Below are 21,172 nucleotides of genomic sequence, written 5' to 3'. Positions count from 1 at the left end.
CTCCACCTTGTTGGACCCTTGTTATCGATCCAGAATGGGGGCCTTTTTTTACACCCATTGAGAGGGAGGACAAACTGAACTACTACAGAGACATCCTTTGTAGTCAGTTGGCCGCTGCCTATCTGCGCCATCGTCCATCCTCTCGCAGGTCTGACCAGGGGGGCCCTTTGTACTCACGTTCCACTGCCATGGCTGCTGGGGAGCAGTGGGGTGGGGTGGCAGCAGAAGTACCAGCTCCATCATCAGCAGCCTGAGTCTACAGTCACTGATGAGTAGCTTTCTTCAACTGCATAGTGAATAAACTACTCACCAGCAGCAGCAGCAGGTAGACCTGGAGCCTGACCTGAACCAGCAGGTGGTGGCATACTTGGACAGCACCCTGCCAACCCACACTTAAGATCCGATGGACTACTGGGTAGCCAAACTGGATTTGTGGCCTCAACTAGCAGAGTTTGCCCTGGAAAAGCTGTCCTGCTCTGCCAGTAGTGTGGCATCAGAGTGTGTGTTTAGTGCAGCGGGGTCATAGTTACCCCAAGGAGAACTTACCTGTCCACCCAAAATGTGGAGAGACTGACCTTTGTCAAGATGAATCAGGCATAGATCAGCCAGGATTCCCAACCACCAATTTCTGATGTATCAGACTAGATCATCCATGGTGCCACACCAACACTTTGATAAAAGAGACCGGTTTCTTCGGACTACCTGTCTCAGCTACTCTGTGGTATCCTCCTGATGCTGCTGCTACTACCATCTCCACACTATGTCACCTTGCCACTCTGTGGTATCCTGATGCGACTGCTGTTACTGCCATCTCCACACTATGTCACCTTGCCACTCTGTGGTCTCCTGATGCTGCTGCTGCTACTGCCATCTCCACACTATGTGGTATCCTCCGTATGCTTCTTCTGCCATCTCCACAGCATGTCACTTTGCCACTCTGTGGTATCCTGATGCTACTGCTGCCATCTTTACACTATGTCACCTTGCCACTCTGTGGTCTCCTCATGCTGCTGCTGCTACTACCATCTCCACACTATGTCACCTTGCCACTCTGTGTTATCCTGCTGCTGCTGCCATCTCCACATTATGCCACCTTGCCACTCTGTGGTATCCTGATGCTGCTGCTGTTACTGCCATCTCCACACTATGTCACCTTGCCACTCTGTGGTATCCTCCTGATGCTGCTGCTGCCATCTCCACACTATGTTACCTTTCCACTCTGTGGTATCCTGATACTGATGCTGCTGCTACTGCCATCTCCACACTATGTCAACTTGCCACTCTGTGGTATCCTGCTGCTGCTATGTCCACACTATGTCACCTTGCCACTGTGTGGTGTCCTGATGCTGCTGCTGCCATCACTACACTATGTCACCTAGCCACTCTTTGGTATCCTCTTGATGTTGCTGCTACTAGCATCTCCACACTATGTCACCTTGCTTCTCTCTGGTATCCTGATGCTGCTGCAATCTCCACACTATGTGACCTTGCCACTCTGTGGTATCCTGATGCTGCTGCTGCCATCTCCACACTATGTCACCTTGCCACTCTGTGGTCTCCTGATGCTGCTGCTACTACCATCTCCACACTATGTCACCTTGCCATTCTTCGGTATCCTGATGCAGCTGCTACCATCTTCACACTATGTCACCTTGCCACTCTGTGGTATGCTGCTGCTGCTGCTACTGCCATCTCCTCACTATGTCACCTTGCCACTCTGTGGTATCCTTCTGCTGCTGCTGCCATCTCCACAATATGTCACCTTGCCACTCTGTGGTGTCCTCCTGATGCTGCTGCCATCCCCACAATAATGTCACCTTGCCACTCTGTGGTATCCTCCTGATGCTGCTGCTGTCATCACCTCCAGACTCTGTTATTGTGCCTCTCTGTAGCCTCCTCCTGATGCTGCTGCTGCCGCCACCTCCACATTCTGTCATTGGGCCACTCTGTGGTCTCCTCATGCTGCTTCCACCTCATCAATATGTCATTGGTCCACTCTGGGGACTTCTCATGCTGTTCCCACCCTCCCTACTTCATGACTGGGCCACTTTTTTGCCTTTTGACCTGGCTGACATAATAATTTAATTGACCTTTGAAAAATTAGACGCACAATGGATCCTGTCTGTGTAGCAGCTGTATGGCCTGTATGGTACCATCAGAATTGGCTTATGAGTTTGTAGCCAAAAGCAGGAGTGGGTACAAAACACAGAAGACATGCAAATATTCCATTCACGTGTCATCTCTGTTTTAGATCCACTCCTGTTTTTTGGGGGGCATTAGCAATACTGATGGATTATTGAGCAAATACTGACCGAGTAAAGGTGTATGCTCCACAGACAGGATCCGCTTTTTGTGGGTTATTGTTCTGATGGATCAGAGGAAGGGCAAATTAATCAGTGACGTCAACACAAACTTACTGCTGACACCCTCTCTACTCTGTCAGGGGGGCTCTATTTGTATAAGCGTTCTGATAACATCTATGTGGAATCAGCTGGAGTGCGCTTATTTTTGGCACTAACATCGACATGTAAGGCTGAGTTCATACTTGAGTTATTTGGTCAGTTTTGGCCCTGTGACTGCCCTACTAAGTGAAGTGTACAGTGATTCTAAGAGTGACGCCTGTCATCTGTATGTCATACGGACAGTATTATTTCACTACCAATGTAGACTCCCAATGCGTTTTACTACAAGGCACAGTGTTCTACACCACTATAAAGTCTCTCAGCAGCCGGGAAATAGACGTTTTTTAACGTAATTTTCTGCAAGTATATTCGGATATAACCAAATTTTTGCCCAAAAATTTGTCGAGCCTGCAAATCGAATTTTTTTAAAATTCTCTCATCTCTATTCACCACAACTGGTGCTTCTCACGATTTCCATATGCATATGACCAGGGGTTTCCTTTATGGCTACCCCTTTAAGCAGAATTAAACATCACACATTATTTCTCTCCAGTTAGTACTATATGTAGAAGTCAAAGGAGAAAAATACATTGTTCTTCGTGCATATGATGCTCCATGATCTACTGAGAATATGGGATCTAAAGTACAGATCGATAGCTTTATTGGGTCATTAAGCAGAGTTTCCCCTTGTCAGTGTAGACGGATGAAGAAGACATTCTCAGTCTGACAGTTCACAATAAGAAATTGTCCAATGCAAGGAAAGTATTGAAGTCTTAAAACCTTAATCCAGCATTCTTGATGATGTCTTTTACTAAAGGAGACACATTAACCTAAACACTGGATTAAAGTCTTGAGACTTGATTACTTAATTTTTCTTGAATAATACAGTATATCCCAAGAGTAAAAGGCTTCCATTGCTTTTTCTGATCCAATTTTTATTCTTTTTTAGCAGGTTCTTCCAATAGTAGAATTACACTGAAACCATCTACAACAACAACAACAAACATTTGTAATGCATTTTTCTCACAAGGGACTGAAGCACAGTCCAGGAGCAGACAATTAGTTTATTATATTGATCGGAGATCAAGTTATTGAAGCAAATTAGTTATTTGACCTCATATTCTAAACTGAGGAGGTCTTGTTTTAAAAGACTTCAATGGTTAGATCTCTTTTATTAATCCGGGTAGTGCGTTCCAGAGGGTGAGGCTGAGCTGAGATTGGCAAAGTACAATCTGCCAGTGGTGCTCAGTCATTGATCACACAGCCAAGGTGGTGCACACTTTATTTTGGGTTCTACAGCAGGGTATATGTTGAGGCAGAGTGACATTAATACTGGGTGGCATCTCCACTTGTTGCGATACAGGCTGCGACTCTGGTATGGTAATGGTCATATACATCCTGGATATCCTCCAGTTGTATGTAATTGAAAGTCTTTTAACTAGGATATTCAGACAAGGTGGTTGTTGGGTGCTGTGCATGAGAGTTGTGATGCCCATCCAGTCCCAGACCCTGAAGAGCTAGTTGTGTAGAGTGGACAGTGTACGAGCGGCGTTATCTTATTGGAACACCAAGTCTCCTAACTGAGTCAGACAAGACAGTAGGACTGGTCCCATGATGTCCTGGATATACCGAAGGCAGGTGAATGTTCGCTCCACAAATACCAGATGGGAATGGCAATGGTAGCTAAGGGTGCCCCAAACCATGATACCTAGTGCTCTGTGAGTGTCTACACTATGCATAATGGCAGTAGATGCCCTCCAATCCTCCTATAAACTGTGATACAGACATCATTAGTGCCAAGGCAAACCTGCTTTCATTACTGAACAATACTGCATCCATCAATGGCAAACAGCTTCAATGTAGCCTGTGCCTATTGGATAATGGCTTAGAGGATCCACTACACCAGTGGTGTAATAACATGCCTGTGAGAGGTTTCAGAGTGCCACTGTAGAGCTCCAGAATGAAACATTGAACTGGTCTGGCGGCTTGTGACGAGAAGAGGCAGTTAAATGTTTCCAGAGCATTGTCATAGAGCCACAAGAGGATTTCTGAGGTGATGGTGCTCATTAGAGGCCTGACAGAGGTCTGTGAGAGTCAGGAGGAGGCCCTCAGCATATCTCGGGCTGGTGCCTTCTCACTTCTGTCTCCACAGACTCCTGACTATGACCTAACCCCTCCCTGTCTGGGCCTGGACATTTATACTAGGGGCTCCCTATCTTCCTCTAGTGTCTGGGATGTCTAATTACACCCAACTAGGCCTGCTAAGCATTAACAGGGGAAACATACAAATACAAAAACACACAGGAAATACATTACAATGCTTAGTTAAATATAATATCACTGTCCCTTGTGAGCAGAAGTAACACGTTATCCAATTGACCCTTGTGTAGTGCCCACTCCTACCTAGCGGGACACTACATACCCCCATGCTACGACGTTGCCCGTCCTCGGCGCAACATGAAAGGACCCTGCCCAGCTGGATACTGCAACTGTAATAGAAAAATAATGCAAAGCAGGAAAAATACATCTACATTTGCGAAATACATTAAATGTATACATCAGGCAGTTCCACTGGCTAAGGAGCAAGTTCGGTGAAAAGGGGCGTCGTTCTCTTCTCTCAGGATAATGTAAGGGAACAGGGGCGCTGACCTGGTGCAGCGTATCAATGATACCAGGATTAGTTCATTATAAAACTTTAAGTGCAAATAGTCCATAATAAAACGGTAGTCCATAGAAAATGTAAAACACTAAATAACAATTCTTGGAGGCTCAAAGCATATAAATGAGTCCGTACCCAGGTTTCCTTCTTGTAAAATCTTTTTTTTAGTGAAAGTGACAAGTGTAGCCAAATATAAAGCAGAAGCAGAGGTACCAGATCACAGAGGCTCACATACGGTGGAGTCCATCTCTGGGCACATTTCTTTAAAATAGTAGCAAGCTCTCAGAGGCTCATGTGCATTAGAGTCTATCCCTGGGCGCATTTCCTTGAAATTTAAGTTGCACAGTAAAAACGACAGCACATAAAAATAGTCCACATTATTTAAATGGCACATATAAAAATAAGTGCTGCAATACCCTTAATCAACCTGAAAAGGGGGTTAAAGGGTCAAAGGTGCAAACATACAAATAGGCACAACTGGATTCAAATATTGCAGAAGCAGGCAGGGGGTCCTGTAAACAATATGGCCTTGCTGCACTTGGTAGTTCAGTGGTTTACTGCCTTCACTGAGCCGTGGGTAACTGGCAGCAGCAACAGAGGGCCAAAACAACTAAAGACTCCTGTCCTGGAAAGGGTTAATCCACTTTATTAGGGTCCTTTGGCAAAAGAAATCAAATCAATGGCCTAGCAGGCCAACTCACAGGGGCATGTCATATCCACTTGGCATCACAGTGGTGCTCCCTGGCTCAATTTGTGGATTGGGCCTGTAGTGAGAGCCAACAGGCGGATGTGCCCACAACACAGTATTGGGGGGGGGCAACTGCAGCATGAAAGGACCCCTAATAGGTATTGGCCCCATAGGCCTAGGGGTGATCACGGTTGCTGACCGCACAGGCATGACAATTGGGGGCTGCTGCACTGGCCTGGGTACCGCTGCCGCAAACGGTCTGGTGGGTTCCTAGACAACTGGCTCTGCGCGTCGGTGCACAGCATAGGAGGACCTCACCGCAGGTGCTGACACTAAAGAGGGACGGCTGGAAGGGACAGGTACTCTCACCTCAGAACCGGAGACATCCGAGTCCTTAAGTCCTTTTTATTTCTGGGCAGGTGGAGTCTGGATCCTGGCGGAGGCAATCTGGTGCAGCTCACGTAATTGCTTCTCCAGCCGCACAATCTGGTCGTCCAGGCTTTCGGATTCGGGATCGCTGTCCCCCGCTGTCGCCGCCGGCACTTGCGAGGTAGATGGCGCATCCCGCGCAGCCGCTGCAGGTTCAGGTGAGGCATCCGCTCTCTTTCCTTTTCGGATGTTGTCCAGGGAAGCATGGAATCTTTCCACATCTTCTAATTCGCGGATAGTCTTCTCCCTGCGAGGCAGCTCAGGTGAGGGCCACGGACTCACCCTCTTTTCCACCACTGTCGGTTGCCAAAAGACGTTCGGGCTGATAAAGGAGCCCCGTTCTTGAAAGGCATGATGGGCCGATTCTGGAGAGCGCGCTGGTTCGCGCTCGCAGCCAGTATAGTCCTCACCTTCTTCCCAGTCCTCCGATTTCTTTTTAGGACGGGTCACAGCGGTGGCGTAGGGGCCTCGCAGGCCCTCGGCAGGGGTGAACTCCACTTCCTCTCCCTCGCGGAGGTTATGCATGTGTTCTGGGAGGTAGCTCTGCTTGACGGACCTCCGATTAACATATAAGTCTCTGCCGGTAGTATAGTCTTTTATGAAACCGAAGCCTCGGTCCTTGTCGAATGCCACAACCAACCCCATTCTCCTTTCCAGGCGGGGTTGGGTGTCAGTGTGGCGTTCATGAATGGTCTTTGCCAGTTCTTCATAGTAGATCTTAGTCTTGGTAGTTGTCTTGATTGCGTTAGTTAGTTAGAGCCTAGCCGGGCAAGTGTTTATTATTTTATGTGGATGTCACATGTGTTAGGTGAAGCTGTGACTTCATAATAACCTGTATTGGTTGGAGTGTGCACAATAAATGCACGGTTTGGACCTGAAACCTGGTGTCCTAAAGTCGTATCTGTGAGAATGACCCCCAAATAAGAGGCGATCCCTTACAATAGACACTGAGTTATTCAATAAAATGTATCTGTAGAGCTCCACCTGCTGTTTGTTTCTTTCTTATTTCTTTGACTTGCTCACTTACAAGGCCGCACATGCTCAGTTTCATCCATCAACTGCCTCCTGAGTTGTGATAGGGAGAGCTGAGACACACCCCCTGAGCTGCAGCAGAAAAGACACTCCCCTTGAGCTGCCAGCTTAATATAAACCTAGCAGAGCAATAAACGGGGAGATCTCTGGATTCATGTGAGGTACAGGGCTGGATCTAGCTTTGTTAGAAATGTTCTATATGATGTCTACTTTTCATTTTCTAAATTAGTCATGGGATAACCCCTTTAAAGCAGTCTCTATCATCAGGACCAACCATTACCTTAACTGCATATAGTAAAACAGAATTAATTGCTGAGACTGCACTGTAAAACCACCAGGTGTCGTTGCCTGTAGTATGAATCCACCAAGAAGCAGCGCCTACCATGGGCAGGTTGCTACATTATCAATTGCCTGTCTGAACATGACCCACTCCACTATCTTAAATCTGCTCTGGTTAAAAAGTCTAAAGCATTATTAGAAGAGGATGTACAGTGGGGTAATCTGGGAGGAGTAGAGTATGATCTTGACTCTGATGTTATTGTAGTCTGTCACATAGGATTGTGCAATATTTTATTATCAAATCGCCATACAGCCAGTATTTTGGGATAATATTGGGTATAGAGACGGCTGGATTCACAGTAAGGCAATGCTGCAAGCTACACATCTGTTGACTTAAAGGGATAATCTGGAGGAGTTATTTTAACGGAAACTATGTTTGGAATGTGATAAAGTAGCAAACAATATTTACTCATTTTACCCATTCCCTGATGCTGCTCCAGTCCCTGCACTGAACACCCCAGAAATGGCTTGGACTGGTCGCTCAGCCCACTTATCACTGATGTGGTGTTTTTACAATCCAGGACCACTGCCTTTAACATGTACAGTAAATAACAGACCTGAACCTCTAGTGTGCAGAATCTTTACCATAGCGATGACTGCAAAGCTTATTGAATGTATCCTTGGCATGCATGTGAAAGTTGCTTTTACATTTTTTACTTGAATTTTTCTCTACCCTATACTTTTTTTTACATTTTCTTAAATTCTTTGTTGATAATTACAGTAATCCAACTACATTTATTTTAAATTAGAGAAATGTGTCTACATAACATTCTTGCTTACCCCCCCCCCCCCCAAGTATCCAAAGAAATATTGGGCTTCTTTAATAGTATGATAGCAAATAAATAATTATTCATGGTGGGATATTAAGACTTTAATACTTTAATGAAGCTAATATTTAAGCCACATTATCTCTGTGAAACCTTGTAATTGAAACGATTGGACAGGATTTGTGATGTTGGTTTACGCAGCCAATTACTCTCCTTGTTTTCATGGGAGAAGCAGTCTAGGGGCGGACTGACCATTCGGGCATGGGCCGAGGGCCCACGGCCACTAGGGGGCCCCGTCAGGGCCGTCTTCTGCATTCACATGGGCCCGGCATGAAGTACAGTGACCATGCCGGGCCCCGTCAGAGCACTCCTCAAACATGTATAATATGAGGCAAGGAAGGAGGGGGGTGGTGTTGGTGCAGAGGCAAGGGGGGGGCGCTGTGACTGCCGGGCTGTTGTTTCCATAGCGAAGCAGGGAGCACTCTCCGTTTCCTGCTTCACTGTTCTTCTAAGCGCTCCCCCTGCTGGCCACACATCACGCTGCTGGCTGTGGGAGGAGCGCTGAAAGCCCGGCAATCTGCTCCAGCACATAATGGGCATAATTACTGTGAGGGGCACATAATCCAGCATAACTACTGTGAGGGGCACATATATGGTTATATCTACTGTGAGGGTCACATAATCTGGCATAACTACTGTGAGGGAGACACATACATCTGGCCATAACTACTGTGAGGGGCACATATCTTGGCATAACTACTGTGAGGGGCACATAATCTGGCATAACCACTGTGAGGGGGCACATAATCTGGCATAACCACTGTGAGGGGGCACATCATCTGACGGGGCACATATCAGGGCATATCTACTGTGAGGGGCACATATCTGACATAACTACTGTGAGGGAGGCACATATATGGGCATAACTATTATGAAGGGGAACATAATCTGGCATAACTAATTTGAGGGGCACATAATCTGGCATAACTACTGTGAGGAGGCACATAATCTAGCATATCTACCGTTAGGGGGCACATACCGTATCTGGACATATCTACTGTGAGGGGCAGATAATCTGGCATAACTACTGTGAGGAGGCACATAATCTGGCATAACTACCATTAGGGGGCACATGTCTGGACATATCTACTGTGAGGAGGCACATACTCTGGTATAACTACTGTTAGGGGGCACATATCTGGGCATATCTACTGTGAGGGGCACATAATCTGGGGGCTGAGAGACGCATAATGGGGCTGAGAGACATAATGGGGGCTAATGAGAGGTATAAGGGCTGATAATAGGGGCTGATGAGAGGCACTTGGCTCTCATCTGAGGTCTGATTGGGGGTAGTTTACATTGGGGTCTGAGCTTAGGTCTGAAAGGTCTTATTGGGGTCTTATTTACATTGGGGGTCTGATTGGGGCTGTCAGCTGAGGTCTGATATACACTGGGGTTCTGATTGGTGGTCTCACCTGAGGTGGTCTCACCTCTAAAACCTAGGTGCCTCTTATAGGTCTCCTGAACTGCAGAGTGGTGCCCATTTCCAGCCCTGAGCCCAGCTGCCCCCTGCCCAGAGCACTGATCCTGAGCCTTCTGGAGTCTTCAGAACTGTAAGTATTTACATATTTACATATTATATATATTACTTGTTTTATGTGAGTAAGGGTGCTGGGTGGATGGAGAAGGTGAGGGGGATGGTAAAGAGAAAATATGTACCAAGTGTAGGTGATGTGGGCGGCACAATATGTGGATGGGGCTGTGTGTGGGTGTGACTTGAGTGTGGGCGGGACACAGGGGCCCCATAATCTCCTATTGCCTGGGGGCCACATGAGTTGTCAGTCCGCCCCTGCCACAGCAGTCACATCACCTTTCTGTACCCCTAGTTCCTCAGTCATTTCACTCTTCTTCATCCTCCATAGTTACTGCACACCCCTATACATTCATAGTCACTGAACATCTCTTTACACTGGCCCCCTCTGAAAAAAGTCCTGTGCAGTGCATACTATATAGAGTATAGAAGGCAGGAAGCACTGGGCAATTAGCAGTTGGTACCTTCAGACTCTCTTATGTCCCCATCGTTTACTTATGTTGCAGAGAAAATGGAGGTAGGAGGAATAGGAAGTAGTCTGTGGTGAGAGGCCAGGGACACAATCTGTGTAGCCTCCTTTACTATGTGAGCTAGTAGCAGCCCGTGCTTGTTGTACAGCTGCAATCAATATAATCAGCAGAGCTTCTACCTGTCCCAGTGGTAATGGGTATTGCTGTAGAGCAGTCCAGGCTTCTGCACAGGCTGCTACTGTTCCTCAACACCAGTCCTCAGGGCTCACCAGGTCATGATTTCAGACTATCCACAGAATAAATACCTGTGGTGAGTCCTCATCCATTGACACTAATTTTATCACCTGCACAATACTAAGAAAAACATGACCGGCAGGTGGGCCCTGAGGACTGGAGTTGGGGAACACTGTGCAAGAGGACAAGTGCAGCAGGTCATTTATTGGCCAGATATTCCTTTTACATTACAGTTCCTTTTTACGCCATCAGTAGTATGCAGGCATGTTGGCAGCCACAGACATGTCACATGAAGCAGAGTTATGTGTTCAGAAGATGCAGTTAGACTTTCTGAAGCAGCATTGTGTCCTGATGCTAGATAGCATCAGGACCTTGTATGTTTGGTTGAGAGGCCCACCATGTCACACAGAAGACCGTCCTACTAGAAATCTACCTTGTTTGGCCATTTAGATTTTTTTTTTTTTACTGTTTACTTTTACATGTAAAATAGGGAAAATGGGTAATTTGTTTCTTTTATGTATTTTAAAACTTTTTTTTTTACTTTTAGCTCCCACTTGAACACATGAACCTTAGATTGCTTTTACCACAGACAGCAATGGCTTACCCTTGCAGTCTATGGGAAAATTGCTCTTGGTTCTCATGATCTCATCATGGGGGCATACGGTCACTGAAAGCACTCAATTGTGACAATGGAATCTAAACAGTAATTTAAAAATAGCCTCCTATGTGCAAGAAATACTATGATATCTATCATATGTGCAAATATATACAGAAACTTTTATAATACTGCTCCCTATGTACAAATATAAAACTGCAATAATATTGCCCCTATGTACAAGATTAAAACTAATACAGTACTTTTCTCTATGGGCAATAATATAACTACTATATCATTGCCCCCTATGTTCAAGACTATAACTACTATAATACTGTAGAAGAATATAACTACTATAATGCTGCCTACTATGTGCAAGAATATAGTACTATAATACTACCTCCAATGCACAAAAATATAACTACTATAATACTTCTCACTATGTACAAGAATATAGCTATAATACTGTCCATATGTACAAAAATATAACTACTATAATACTGCCTCCTATGTGCAAGAATATAACTACTATAATACTGGTCATATGTACAAAAATATAACTACTATAATACTGCCTTCTATGTACAACAATATAACTACTATAATACTGTCTCCTATGTACAAGAATATAACTACTATAATACTGCTCCTATGTACAAGAATATAACTACTATGCACACTCACACGGTTTTTCCAGGTGTGTCAAGATTCAGGAGCATTCCTTTAAGGTACTTACTCAATGGTATATGACACCAAAACAGCTGTTTCTCAGGGGTCTTAGCTCCAGTGACCAGTGTTGGAGATGTAAGTCCGGAGAGGACACTCTTTCGCATATTTTCTGGTCCTGCCCTAAGATACAGCCTTTTTGGGCGGCGGTATCTAAAGCCATTAATTCAATTACACATACGGTTATACCGCTGTCTCCTGAACTAGTCATGCTATGGTTGCCCACTAAGGCTTTGTCCCCCTCTAGAAGTAGCTTGGCCACACAATTGATCCAAGCAGCGAGATTGTTAATCCCTCAGAGGTGGCTTAGCGCAGAACCCCCTACCTTTCTTCAATGGGTGAATAAAGTAGACCACATTCAGCGCCTTGAGGAACTAGCCAGTTGGGAATCTAGAACGCACGAGAAGCATGCTAAAATGTGGAACCCTTGGTTAAGCTACCGTTTGTCACCCCCAGTGGCAGCTCAATAAAGGTCGATTGACCCTTTCAACAGATACTGCCTCATCCTACCTCCAACGTCATGTTATCTCATACTCCAGTATGTTGCGCTTAGAGATCCATTATTGTTGGTAATGTTTTAGTGAGGCCTGTTGCCTTACTGTCCACCATCAGGTCATAGAGACCCCGTAAGCTAAGTGACATATATATGTATGCATTATTGTATGTGTAGGGCACGCCCTCACAATATTTCTCAAGTGCCTATACAGGTGTCTGTTACGGTGCATTATCCTTGCTTGTAGTCACTGTGCATACTGCTTTTATATGTATGTGAGGATGTGCCTATCCTCCTTGGTTTTGATCTGATTTGTATTCTACAGATATGCAATGTGGATACAGAGTCACTTTTGTATAAGTTGCCTGCTTCTTTTCAATAAAAAGAAAATTGACAAAGAATATAACTACTATACGATCTGAGATCATGCCCCAGTCTCGATGGTGGTACACTTCTCTAGATTACCTTCCCAGAGTAAACAATGGAGACTTAGGCCTCATGCACACGACCGTTGTGTGCATCCGTGGCCGTTGTGCCGTTTTCCATTTTTTTTTCGCGGACCCATTGACTTTCAATGGGTCCGTGAATAAATCGGAAAATGCACCGTTTGGCAGCCGCATCCGTGATCCGTGTTTTCTGGCCGTGAAAAAAATAAGACCTGTCCTATTTTTTTCACGGCCAACATTTCACGGACCCATTCAAGTCAATGGGTCCGTGAAAAATCACGGATGCACACAAGATTGTCATCCGCGTCCGTGATCCGTGTCCGTTTTTTCCTATCATTTCAATGGCAAACTTGACTTTGATTTTTTTTTTCATTTTTCATGTCCATGGATCCTCCAAAAAACAAGGAAGACCCACGGACGAAAAAACTGTCACGGATCACGGACCTACGGACCCCGTTTTTGCAGACCTAAAAAAAAAACGGTCGTGTGCATGAGGCCTCAACGAAACACTGTTACATAAGAGGGAAGTTGTGGACGCATTGTCACAGAGGCTGTCGTGGTTTTTTAGGGAGAACTTAACGCCAGATGTTTCTCAGGTAAATCGGTAATGAGGGGAGAATTAATAGCCTTAGGTTGTAAAGTCAAGAGGGAGAGACAACAAACATCATATTCCCTTCTCAAACAGATCACTGAGATAGAAGCTATTCATAAAAGATCGAAAGCACTGAAGGCTCAGCAGGAGCTTCTTCTCCTGAGAGCAAAACTGAAAGATCACCTTAATGCCTGCCACGCTAGAGCGTATTAGTACGCCCAGTTTTGCTTTTTCTCTCACGGAGACAAAGGCTCGAAGTTGATGTCTGCACTTATCAAACAAAGGAAGGAGTCTATGTACATTCCTAGTATAAAGTCTAAAGAAGGTAAATCACTACATAGGACTGCAGATATAGCTAGGGAATTTCAGAAATTCTACCAGGACCTGTATGGGCTAGATAACCACGCTAACCACACAGACCTAACTGCAGATTCTGTGATTGATGATTTCCTGACACATTTGAAATTGCCCCAGCTTAGCCGAGAGTAAGGGACTTCACTAATTGCACCGGTCACTGAAGAGGAGGTAGGAAGGATCCTGAAGTCCATGCCCATGGGAAAAAGCCCAGGTCAAGATGAATTCCCTGTAGGCTAATTACAAGAAATTTGCTGACATTTTGTGTCCGCAACTCACGAACTGGTGCAATTCTCTTCTTACAGGTGGGCAACTCCCTAATCAATCCTTGGAAGCTACGGTAACCATCCTGCCTAAACCTGGAAAGGACCACACACTCTGTGGGAGTTATAGGCCTATATCTCTTTTAAATGTTGACGTTAAGCTCTGGGCCAAACTCCTAGCCTCCCGTCTCAGCTCTTTCCTCGCTAAATTAATACATCCCGACCAAGCTGGATTTGTGCCAGGAAAAGAAGGGAACCATAACTCCTGCAGAGTCGTCACGGCCATTCAGTGGGCGAGGAGGCAAGGTATCCCCCTGACATTTATGAGTGTGCATGCGGAGAAGGCCTTCGACCGGGTGAATTGGAACTTTATGAGGAAGACACTGCATAGATTTGGTATCCCAGTGCAATTTCAGAGAGCGATCATTAACCCTGTACACAAACCCGAGTGCTAAAATTAGAGTCAATGGTACTCTGTCACCATCATTCCCCATACATAATGGCACCCGCCAGGGTTGCCCCTTGTCTCCAGCTCTCTACATTCTAGTGATGGAGACTCTTCTCCAAGCCATTAGGGACCACCCTGGTATACGAGGGGTTAGGGCCAAAAATGATACGATTGAATATACCAATGTTGCCTATGCTGACGATCTCTTGGTGATGGTTTCCAACCCGGTCGAGGCCTTCCCGCATCTCCTCTCCCTATTCGAACTATTTGGCAGAGTCTCCAACTATAAAGTGAATTACTCCAAATCCGAGGCTATGAACATTACGGCCCTATCAAAGAGCGTGTCCTCCCTTAAAGCCATGACACCCTTCATTTGGCAAACTTCCCATATTTCATACTTGGGAATTAAGATCCCGTCTGACCTGAGGAATATATTCCAGCTGAATAACAACCCCCTATTAGCTGACGTGCAGCGCCAACTAAGCTCACTCCGCATCCCTTATACCTCTTGGATGGGGAGGAAGAACCTGTTAAAGGCCTTTGTACTCCCTAAGATACTTTATGTCATGCAGATGCTGCCTATCTTCCTCCCTTCTTCATTTTTTACACAGATTCGGAGATTGTTCTCTACCTACTTATGGGGAGGGAAGGGAGCTAGAATTGCACATAACAGACTGATCTTACCGAAGACTCAGGGGGGATTTGCATTGCCAGACGTACAGCTGTACTATAGGACAATTCACCTTAGAAGATGGATGCAACTGCACATTTCTAACTGCTCAACGTTAGGCACTGCCCTGGAGACGCTCCAATTATCCCAAATACAGAGGGCCGCATTGTGGGGTTTAAATTCTGCATCCTTACACAATCATACGTTGCTTAAGGGCACAAGTCTGGTCGTTAAGCAGCTTAATAAGGACCAAAGTTTGCTGAGTAACCCCTCTTTAGCCATGCCGGAAGACTTAGCCCCCTACTCAGTGAGACCTACAACAGTGCATACACCTTCAGTGTGGAATAACCTCATAGACTTCTCTACCGCTGTGTTTTTAGATGAGGCCTTGGGCAGATTACCAGCTGAGCACCCCCTTAACCACGCTCTGAAATCTTATAACTTCTTAGGTTTACCGGATCTTAGGTCAGCCAGCAAGATTCTTTTAGACAAGAAGGCCCATGAAAGGGAGCAGGCATGGTTTGAGAAGATATTGTCCTCCAGTTCACCACACAGTAGACTAATCTCACTATTCTACTTAAGTTTGAACGCACCCCGACCTAATGATTTCCCACAGTATCTGAAAACCTGGGAGACAGAATTAGACAGGACCTTTTCTGAAACTGACATTCTCTGTTTATATGCGCACTCGCATGGCTTCTCCAGGTGCGTCAAAGTGCAAGAACATTCCTTTAAGGTGCTTACCCAGTGGTATATGACGCCAAAGCAGTTGTTTTTAAGAGGTCTTAGCTCTACGGATCAGTGCTGGCGATGCAAATCCGGGGAGGGTACCCTCTCACACATTTTCTGGTTTTGCCCTAAGATACAACCATTCTGGGCAGCAATCTCTAAGGCACTTAAATCAATTTTACATGTGGACATACCATTGACACCTGAGCTGGTCCTCCTATGGTTGCCCACTAAGGCACTCTCTCCTTCTAGAGGTAGCCTTGCCACACAATTAATCCAGGCAGCAAGACTGATCATCCCTCAGAGGTGGCTCAGTGCCGAACCCCCAACCTTCCTTCAATGGGTGCATAAGGTTGACCACATACAACGCTTAGAGGAGTTGGCCAGTTGGGAAACCAGAACACACGAGAAGCATGCTAAGATGTGGAGTCCATGGTTGCAATTTCGTATGTCGTCCCTATTTGCGGCTCAATAAAGGTCAGTTGACCCTGTCATACTGTATTGTGCTGTATAACTTTTCATCATCATAATAAGCTGTATCCTCACATGAAGTATTTAGAGATCTATATTGTTATGGTTTGTGTTGGTGAGGCCTGTTGCCTCGCTGTTCATTAGCAGGTCATGAGTGATTCCATACACGCAGTAATATGTGCTTTTATAAGATACAACCTGTGCGTGATGTAACGTCATAGTGATGTATAAGTGCCTTCCCGTGCGTCTGATGAAGTGCCTTAATTATCAACATTGTGCCGACGATCAAGGCTCTCTCTTTGTAATATCTGTACATGCTGACGTTGTTTGTATGTGGGGATATGCCTATCCTCTATATGTTCATTATTTGGATCTGCACTTTTTCTTGTCTATAATAGTGTATGCAATGTCAATTTTGTACCATTATTGCTTGACCTTGCTCAATAAAAAGATAATTGACAAAGAATATAACTACTATAATAGTGCCTTCTATGTGCAATAATATAACTACTATAATACTGCTCCTATATACAAGAATATAACTACTATAATACTGCCCTTATGTACAAAAATATAACTACTATAATACTGCCCCCTATGTACAAGAAAATGACTATGATACTGCTCCTATTACAAGAAGGATTTTCATACGACTAGAATGCTCTTTCATTTAATATATGAGGATGGCATGTTTCACCAGAAACCTGTATAGAACTGCTTAAAGAAATGTATTAAAATGAGGTACAATTATATTTTCATCCCAATTACATTATGTTTTGTATCTGTGCCCTGTAGTCAGCCACAGAATAGTGTTCTGTTCTTAGCACTGAATATTTGAAGGTAACCCTTCTATGACGCTTGAAAATTCCCCCGGAGAACCGTTCTCTCATTACTAATTTTGACATGAGCTATATATAGTGTCAGATTGCCAAATCCTTGGGCCCATCACTTTGTATTCCTTGTTACTCTTTTCAAATAGATCATATCCGCTCCTTACCTGTAGTGAAAAGGCGATGTAAAAAATATTGAAAATATCAGAGTACTGTAAGTAAATTCTGACCTCTGCCATTTCAGGTAAATTCATTCTCTATTAATCTTAAAGGTCACTTAGAAGAGTTATGGACATAAAAAGTGGGTCAAAACTATTCCCTATAATATGCATGATTCTGTTAGTATGTATGAGCTATTCATTGTATAACAGGCAAGATATATTACATACTGTATACAATTGTATATCCGTTTATTTTTTCCCTACAAATAAAAAATAATAGACTGCAACTCATGTTCTGGTATAGAGAAACCCCTGCTCCCCTGTTTGAGTTATTGCTGGTTGAAAAGAGTAATACTCATCTTACTAAACCACTGCAGCCTCTTACTTCAAAAAAGTTAATATGTCGGCACTGCCTTCCTCTGCTCCAATCACTGCAATACCATCGAACTCTATGGAACTTGTCCAGGGATGGCAAGCAATGGATAAGTGGTGTTCTGCATCAAATACTTCACAGTCCTATATTCAAAATATGAATCCATGCGGCACCCGCCTTACCACTATTGCCCCTTTCCCGATGCTTTCTGGATCCTTCAGGGCTCACTGTTTACCTGGCTGCAGTGATGAAGTGTCAACATGACCCATGACTGCTGCAGCCAATCACTGACTGCAGTGATAGCATCAGTGGTGATACTGCTACAGTCAGTGCTTGGAACAGTGGTCACATGTCATGTCAACACATCATCAATGGAGTTGGGTGAACAGATACCAGCAGAGGAATCAGGAAGCATCAACACAGGTGCAGCAGGAGATTGGGTTACTTCTGTTGTTATTTTGTAGAATTGTAAGTGGTTTATAAAATAATGTGGCCCTTTAAATATCTGATGGACCAGTGACCTCTGTATATTTTTGACATTATTCCCTGGTGGGCTAGTGAGCCTTGGTAAAGTACTTAAAGGGTTGGCCCATCATAGACAATGGGGGCATATCACTATGATATGCCTCCATTTTTAGATAGGTGCCATCTCCTATGCTGAGCGGGAGAGCAGTGGCTCGAGGACCCCGGGTTTCCAGGGTTCCGGACACTGTCAGAAGTGAATGGTTGCGCTCTATGCTTTCGTGGCCACCGCTCCCATTCATTTCTACGGGGCCAAAGGAAATAGCCGAGTCAGCGCTCAGCTATTTTCGGTGGATTCATAGAAATTAATGGAGGGTGGCATCATAGATGATGGGGGCATATCACTATATGCCCCCATTGTCTGATAGGTGCAGGTCCTATCTCTGAGACCCGCACCTACACCGAGAATGGAGCAGGGTGCACTGCACATGTGCAGACAACCTCCATTCATTTCTATGAGACCCCCGAAAATAGCCGAGCCAGCATATGGACAGATAATTCTGACAAATTGGAGGTGCTCTACCAAACGTAACGTGACTGAGGACACAATTACAGATATCAGATTAAAATTACCTTTTGTGTCATTGGTGGGATATGGGAGCTATTCTCAGCAATTAGAAATCATTTGGAATAAAATTGCACTGCGAGTCTGGAACACTCTTTCTATTTATTCTATTCGCAAATGAAAATCTGCCTGCAATTTTCTGTCTTCTCTTCACAACAATAAAACGGAGTGATGTTTATTGTCTGCGATCTGACATCAAGTGCGTAATTTATGTAGAAATGAAAATGGTAGCTGTACGCATTTCTAAAACTAGGCAGTGACTTCCACATTTGAGCTACACAGGACTCAAAGGAAGTGCTCTGCATCTTCTCATAATAGCACACCCTGTGGTTATGTGTGGTATTACAGACTAAAATTGTGAGAAGTTGTAAAGAGGACCGATCACCTCTCCTGACATACAGGTCCTTCTAAAAAAATTAGCATATTGTGATAAAGTTCATTATTTTCTGTAATGTAATGATAAACATTAGACTTTCATATATTTTAGATTCATTACACACCAACTGAAGTAGTTCAAGCCTTTTATTGTTTTAATATTGATGATTTTGGCATACAGCTCATGAAAACCCAAAATTCCTATCTCAAAAAATTAGCATATCATGAAAAGGTTCTCTAAACGAGCTATTAACCTAATCATCTGAATCAACTAATTAACTCTAAACACGTGCAAAAGATTCCTGAGGCTTTTAAAAACTCCCAGCCTTGTTTATTACTCAAAACCGCAATCATTGGTAAGACTGCCGACCTGACTGCTGTCCAGAAGGCCATCATTGACACCCTCAAGCAAGAGGGTAAGACACAGAAAGAAATTTCTGAACGAATAGGCTGTTCCCAGAGTGCTGTATCAAGGCACCTCAGTGGGAAGTCTGTGGGAAGGAAAAAGTGTGGCAGAAAACGCTGCACAACGAGAAGAGGTGACCGGACCCTGAGGAAGATTGTGGAGAAGGACCGATTCCAGCAGTGGACTGAGTCTGGAGTAGAAACAGCCAGAGCCACCGTGTACAGGTGTGTGCAGGAAATGGGCTACAGGTGCCGCATTCCCCAGGTCAAGCCACTTTTGAACCAGAAACAGCGGCAGAAGCGCCTGACCTGGGCTACAGAGAAGCAGCACTGAACTGTTGCTCAGTGGTCCAAAGTACTTTTTTTCGGATGAAAGCATATTTTGCATGTCATTCGGAAATCAAGGTGCCAGAGTCTGGAGGAAGACTGGGGAGAGGGAAATGCCAAAATGCCTGAAGTCCAGTGTCAAGTACCCACAGTCAGTGATGGTCTGGGGTGCCATGTCAGCTGCTGGTGTTGGTCCACTGTGTTTTATCAAGGGCAGGGTCAATGCAGCTAGCTATCAGGAGATTTTGGAGCACTTCATGCTTCCATCTGCTAAAAAACTTTATGGAGAAGAAGATTTCATTTTTCAGCACGACCTGGCACCTGCTCACAGTGCCAAAACCACTGGTAAATGGTTTACTGACCATGGTATTACTGTGCTCAATTGGCCTGCCAACTCTCCTGACCTAACCCCATAGAGAATCTGTGGGATATTGGGAAGAGAAAGTTGAGAGACGCAAGACCCAACACTCTGGATGAGCTTAAGGCCGCTATCGAAGCATCCTGGGCCTCCATAACACCTCAGCAGTGCCACAGGCTGATTGCCTCCATGCCACGCCGCATTGAAGCAGTCATTTCTGCAAAAGGATTCCCGACCAAGTATTGAGTGCATAACTGAACATAATTATTTGAAGGTTGACTTTTTTTGTATTAAAAACACTTTTCTTTTATTGGTCGGATGAAATATGCAAATTTTTTTAGATAGGAATTTTGGGTTTTCATGAGCTGTATGCCAAAATCATCAATATTAAAACAATAAAAGGCTTGAACTACTTCAGTTGGTGTGTAATGAATCTAAAATATATGAAAGTCTAATGTTTATCAGTACATTACAGAAAATAATGAACTTTATCACAATATGCTAATTTTTTTAGAAGGACCTGTATCTGTTTAGTAACCATTCTGGTGCATCTTCTTCACAGGTGCAGCAGGAGATTGGGTTACTTCTGTTGTTAGTTTGTAGAATTGTAAGTGGTTTAAAAAATAATGTGGCCCTTTAAATATCTGATGGACCAGTGACCTCTGTATATTTTTGACATTATTCCCTGGTGGGCTAGTGAGCCTTGGTAAAGTACTTAAAGGGGTTGGCCCATCATAGACAATGGGGGCCCATCACTAGGATATGCCTCCATTTTTAGATAGGTGCCATCTCCTATGCCGAGCGGGGAGAGCGGTGGCTCGAGGACCCCGGTTTTCCAGGGTTCTGGACACTGCCAGA

Source organism: Bufo gargarizans, chromosome 2 (assembly GCF_014858855.1).
Source record: "Bufo gargarizans isolate SCDJY-AF-19 chromosome 2, ASM1485885v1, whole genome shotgun sequence".
NCBI classification, from domain to species: domain Eukaryota; kingdom Metazoa; phylum Chordata; class Amphibia; order Anura; family Bufonidae; genus Bufo; species Bufo gargarizans.
Note: the sequence above shows the minus strand (reverse complement) of the source record.